The sequence below is a fragment of the Astatotilapia calliptera genome, chromosome 16 (genome assembly GCF_900246225.1).
Source record: "Astatotilapia calliptera chromosome 16, fAstCal1.2, whole genome shotgun sequence".
In the NCBI taxonomy this organism is placed as follows: Eukaryota; Metazoa; Chordata; class Actinopteri; order Cichliformes; family Cichlidae; genus Astatotilapia; species Astatotilapia calliptera.
In genome coordinates, this window is record NC_039317.1 from 11,817,177 (window position 1) to 11,823,176 (window position 6,000).

General features: G+C 41.1%; 1 protein-coding gene across 4 annotated transcripts in view; it reads right to left on the minus strand.

Annotated features, from left to right (window-relative positions):
• The window catches only part of itprid2 (ITPR interacting domain containing 2), a 54,072-nt gene extending 52,807 nt beyond the window's left edge, over window positions 1-1,265 (minus strand). For 3 of the 4 annotated variants that reach the window (XM_026144929.1, XM_026144928.1, XM_026144926.1), the window contains exon 1: window positions 1,146-1,265. The gene's annotated coding sequence lies outside the window, so the exon portion shown is untranslated. The other variant, XM_026144927.1, reaches the window with a different exon arrangement.
• Between the last annotated feature and the right edge of the window lie 4,735 nt (window positions 1,266-6,000).

Consider the following 6,000-nt stretch of genomic DNA (forward strand, 5'->3'; position numbering starts at 1 on the left):
ACCAGCTCCAACTTAACCACCTGAGTTGGAGCATAATGTGTTTAAACATGAATGCATCACTGCTAATAATAGCACGTCATACCGCCACAGGTACTTTGCCTGCTTTAGACATCTCTAGTTTTGGCACTTAAAAATCTTTTACTCAGGAAGCTTCCACCACTTGTAGCTTTGGTACTTTTACATAACTGTGAAAGCATTTCCATTTTCTAAACTAAATCACATATTTCAACCTGAAGAGCATGATGGTGAGGTTTGGTCTTTTCAACATTATTACTACTATTTGTTAATAAGTTACTATATTAGCCTGACCAACAGCATTTACAGTAATGTGGACATTTAAAAACACAAGATACATTTTTACAAACAAACCCTGAAGTTATTAACATTAAAATGATTATTAGTAGAAAAAGATAAGCTTGGTTTTTTTATATATTGCAAAAAAGTAAGTAGGTAAACCAAAGATCATTTTGGTTTAACTAAACAAAAAGGAACTTTTCATAGATAAGACTTCAACAAGGAGGCTGATGATCAGTTGGTAAACTTTTCTGCTGTGTCGTGTCATAGTGAATTCTGTTATTTTGATTTTAGACTGATTGCATTTCCCAAGGCTCAAAAACACACCCGAAACTAAAACTTATTGATCAGCTCCCTGCAGGCTGACTAATAAAATCATCTGATGCTAAAGTTTCCTTCAGAAATGTAAGCCTGCATTCAGCTATGTGGATTAGGTACACCTTTAAGTGATCACAAACAGCAGCAGCAGCATTTCAGAGCCCGCAATTCACTGCACAGCCCGACAGCTTGTTAGTCAATAAGCATTTTTTAACACGCCACAGTTTGCAACACACTCACGCACAGATGAAGACCTATCTGTAACCCACTGAAGGGTCACTTTTCTTCAGATATGTGCGGTTTGAACACCATCCAACCGACTTTAAACTCACTTTTCAAGCCTGCGCAGCCTCTCTTCTAAATCGTCAGCAAACTTTCTTCTCCTGCTGTAAAATCAAGCCCCCTTTCTGATCCCGTTCACTCGTTCCTGCTCTGTTATGACACGAAGGACGGGGCTGACAGCAGCCTCACCAAAACTCTCAAACAGCCGCAGAGCAGTGGGCAGCGGCGCCGTGAGCGCCCCGGTCACTCACCTTCATGTTCCTCCGCAGTTTGCGCCTCAAATCCCAAAGTGTCAAAGTTGACCAAACTTTTCTAATAAACACTCCAACATTCCCGCTTCCGCTTCCTGAAACCTGCTGAAGCAGTGACAAGTAGCGTGCGAGGAGGAGGAGGACGGCGACGGGGAGGGCAGGAGGAAGGAGGTGTGTCCTCAGAAGGGTACGGCGGAGGAACAGCGACCCCTGCCGGACCCCCTTTTTCTTCACATATCCTAGCTTGTTGTCGTCTGGCTACTGTTGTCTTTAATATTTACTGACTGCACACATAATGTAATATCAGCTAGAATCCAGTGAGGTTACAAGAATCAAATGCCTTGTTTTTGAAGTACAAACACACACACACACACACGCACACACACACACACACACATATATATATAAAAAATTATTTTTTAATTAAAAATATCCCCATTGCTTTCTCATATTTCTTGCTTTGCCCTCCAAAGTGTTATGCAGTCTAATCGCTATTGATTTTTTCCCCCCAGGTTTAGTTTGAAATGTAGTTTTAGTTCACTGTAGATGTGTAGCAGCAATTGAAAGGTTGCTGGTTCGATTCCATCTCAAGATAGCACTCACCTTTGAGGGTGCATTAATAAGTGCACCTGGTGTATAACCCTGCCAAATCAAACATGGAGAGCTACCTGCTGTCGTGACCCTTCGGGGTTGCCAACTGACAAACACTCCAACAGAGAGAAAACCCATTGGTGATACCAGTAAAATTTGTATTATTTTAGCTTAATAACTGTGAACATTTAAATCAAAACAAAGTGCTTTTATTTTAATTAATCAGCTGACCACTTCATCTCAATTTTTTAAAAGGCTAATAAAAGTCAGTGTAGAGGCTAAATGTTCACTTCTTGTTTTTATAATTCATAGATATTCTGAAGAATTCAAAGAAATATTTGAACTTTTTAATCTGCAGTACCAACATATGAGCACCAGATGGAAACCAAACACTATTGCAGTGCAGCTGATCTGCACTGAGAGGCTTTGTTGCTGCCTGTTTTCAAGTTCTAACACGTCCCCTCACACGTGATAAGGATCCTAGATTATTTGCATTAAACTATACAGATCAGATGGAGCACACCTACGCCCATTTTAGTAACCATTAGGGTCCGACCAGGTGGGGCATTGTCACCTGTTCTCATCAATTTGTATATTGATGACCTTTCTAACAAACATGAAACAAGCATGATGCTGGATGGATGGTTATTAATGATCCTTAGAGCACTTTTTTTTTCTCTCATGGAGACTAAAGTCAGATATTTGGGTCACATAATCAGGAATGAGCTTTGTAATAATGATGATGATGATGTGCAATGCACGAGCACTTTAAAACACCTGTTTTTAGAGCTTGCTGTATTTGTGTTAAAAGCAAATGCTTCAGGTGGCATGTGATGACACTTTGAGGATCTTGCTCAAGCTTCAAAGATGAATAAATGGAGTCTGAGTATTTATAACTATATTGTTCCCAACTGTAATGCCATGCTGAGTTATTGTTTGTATAAACATACATGTCGAAGTGATTCTAAAAACACGGCCTATGCTTTAACTGGCACAAGATATTCCTCCTGCCCCTGGAAACACTGTAAACATTGCCCGTTTGTGCAGTGATCGCTTGTGATTGCATTTTTGCATTGCTGTATTCATACTGTTACTTTTTGTGTATTGAGATGCATCAGAAGTAAAGTTTCCCTATTTAAAGTTTTTAAAAATGTCAAGAATTTTTCAGCTACGCCTCCAGCAGGAATCTGCTGTTACTTTGAACGTCATGTGGGAACATGTTGAGTTATGACAGTTTGAGTCACACCTGCCAAAAGAATGAGAAAGAAAAAAACTTTTTAAAAAAATAGTGTAGGGGACTGACTGTGATTGGATGTTTGTTCTGCAGCTACTTCCTGTGGTGCTTCTGCTTTATGTCGCAACATGTTTCTAAAAACCAGTCTTCTTCCTCTTGGTGTCACGTGTAAATATGGAGCGGCCTTCAATTTGCTTATTTATGACCATCATATTATTTTCAAATGCATTTTAACTACATTAAAGCTGAATGCAGTTCTGCTCTTGCAGAGCTGTTTGTCTTGTTTCTAGAGTTGTGCGATAATTTTATTCTCTATAATTTCTTCATTTCTTTTTTTTAAGGGGTGAACTTCTTCTTTGTTGTTATGTGTTCTAATGAATCTTTGTTGTCTGTTTACTTCTCTGTTTATTAATTCAAGTGTGGCCTGGATACTAGATACTATTGTGTGCGTTTTTTGCATGAATAAGGCAATCTGACCTTCTACATACACGCACAGACGCCCACACACACCTGGCAGTATGGAATATTGATGATTATTCAACAGTGAGTTTCTGTGCTGTTTGTGAGCTTTGCTCCAAAGAGAAAATTCATTCATTTCGGTCGCTTCTGCGTCCTGTGAACATGTCAGGTAAACATAGTACACCTTCTGCATTTAAAATGCAATAAAACTCTAACCTCACTAAAATACATTTAAAGCAATAAAAATCCATCAAGCAGAAAAAGAGAAAACTTTGATTCTTTTTTTCATTATTATCACTGCTATAAATCTGATCGGATAAAGTTTCATATTTATTTAAAGCTGAACTAAGCAGCAGACAGACTGAAGCATTGATTGTGTGTTAACCATTACCTGTCAGATGGTTCAAACCGGTGGACAGACACAGGTCCTCCACAGTTACTGGGTAACCACCTAGCAACCATTCTATCATCACCATAGCAGCGTCTTTACCGCACAGCAGCCTGGTCCAAAGTCCTCTGCTTTTTTCTTATTGGCCTACTGGTTTCCTCCAGCTCTTCTTCTGTTCTCTATTGACTTTGTCAAGCATGTAGTGGAAACATTCCCTATGATTATGTTTGACCAAGACTGACCTAATGCTAGAAGATACTTTTATGGGCCACCTTTGAAGAAAAAGGTGGCCCATAAAAGTTGGTCTTAAGAACATTGTTCTTAAGACAAAGAGGGGAGACGCAGTAACTGTTTAAAACAGGGATAAAGGCAGAAATTTTTAAAGACATTTCTAATGTTGCTCCAGATTGTTCAAGTGACAAGACAATTCCTCCAACCTCAATACCCGACATCTTGGGGGGCGATTGTCCCTCAAGAGTTGGGAGTTCACCATGTAATCGGAAGGTTGCCGGTTCGAGCCCCGGCTTGGACAGTCTCGGTCGTTGTGTCCTTGGGCCGTTGTCTACTGGTGGTGGCCAGGGGGCCCGGTGGCGCCAGTGTCCGACAGCCTTGCCTCTGTCAGTGCGCCCCAGGGTGGCTGTGGCTGCAATGTAGCTTGCCATCACCAGTGTGTGTGAATGGGTGGATGACTGGATGTGTAAAGCGCCTTGGGGTCCTTAGGGACTAGTAAGGTGCTATACAAATACAGGCCATTTACCATCTCAGCCTCCTCATGTCCTTCTAAGCTCTCATTAAGACTGTTGCATTCGAAAGCACTATCACTAGCCATGAGTCATAATAAACCTCTGACATCGTAGATGAACATGGCAATATTATTATGTTATATTATATTTCTGTAGAGAGTCACGGTCATGTACGTCTGATCAAGCCTCATCATTAAGGCCCTGAAGAACTAGTATAACATGTTGTCCTGATTGAACTGATTGGATCAAGTTCATGTGCCACAGTTGCAGGTCTGTACACACGCCTTTTAAAAAACAATTTTAAAAGATTTCCATTTATACTGAGTTGTATCGCGTTCACTTAGCTCTACAAACTAACTGGCTTTATAGAGTAAGACGTTGACTATGTTACTGAACAGTAATGTGGGTCTGTTGTGGAGAAGAAAGAATGTAAAGTGAACTTGTTGAATGACTCGTTGTGTGACCAAAGGAATGAGTTTACAGATACAAGTGGCAAAGAGGCCCTTTGTTACTTCAGAGGGGTTTAGAGGAGAGCTGCTACTTTTCCACACTGAGCATCTTACCAGGATGCTTCCTGGATGCTTCCCAGGTGTTTCAGGGATCTCCGGCTGCGTGGAGACCCAGGGGCAAATCCAAGGCATGCTGTAGGGAAGGTCTGAGCTGGCCTGGAAGTGCCGCGATGCCCCTCAGTGCAAAGAGCTGAAGGAGATAACTGGGGGGAGGAAATCCCAGATCTGGATAAGTGGCACAAAATGGATGAATGGATGGAAAAGGACAGAAAATTTAAACTCAACAGTAATCTGAATACAAGTAATCCAGGTACAGACAAAATATTTACAGGCACACAAGTTTTGTTCGTTCTTACAGCTATTGAGTCTTTCCTCTACATGTTTATTATATACATAAAGAATCAAACAGCACTAGGACCCATCTATGAGTATCTCCTCAGCAGGAGATTGGAAGTATTTTTGTTAATTATTCATGAGAAAGAGACGGGGTCAGTCACATTTCAACAGCTCAAGATGTTGTTACCTGTCAGACAAGTAAGCTGTGATTCAGAGCCACAGGTGAGAAGCTGTCGCCTAATCATTTACAAATCATTTACGTTTAAAAACAGACAGCAATGATAAGTCTTTGAGGCCTATAGTGACCTCAATCATCACATGCAACACTTGCCTTCCAGCAGTAAGTTTAAATCTACGCATGCGTAGATGTTGTGGCGACAGATGGTCAACTCACCTCACAAAAGACAGAGAGAGGGAGAAAGAGAGAGACTGGATGGCACAAATGGAAGATTTGTCACGTGATCCCCGAGGCCGTTTTAATGACGCAAGCACCATATGGCGCGTGCCAGGAGGGCGGGGCCTCAATATGCTAATTACCCCCACCAAACCCCGCTGCGTGTGTGTACTGAGTATAAAACCAGCAGCATCCCACACA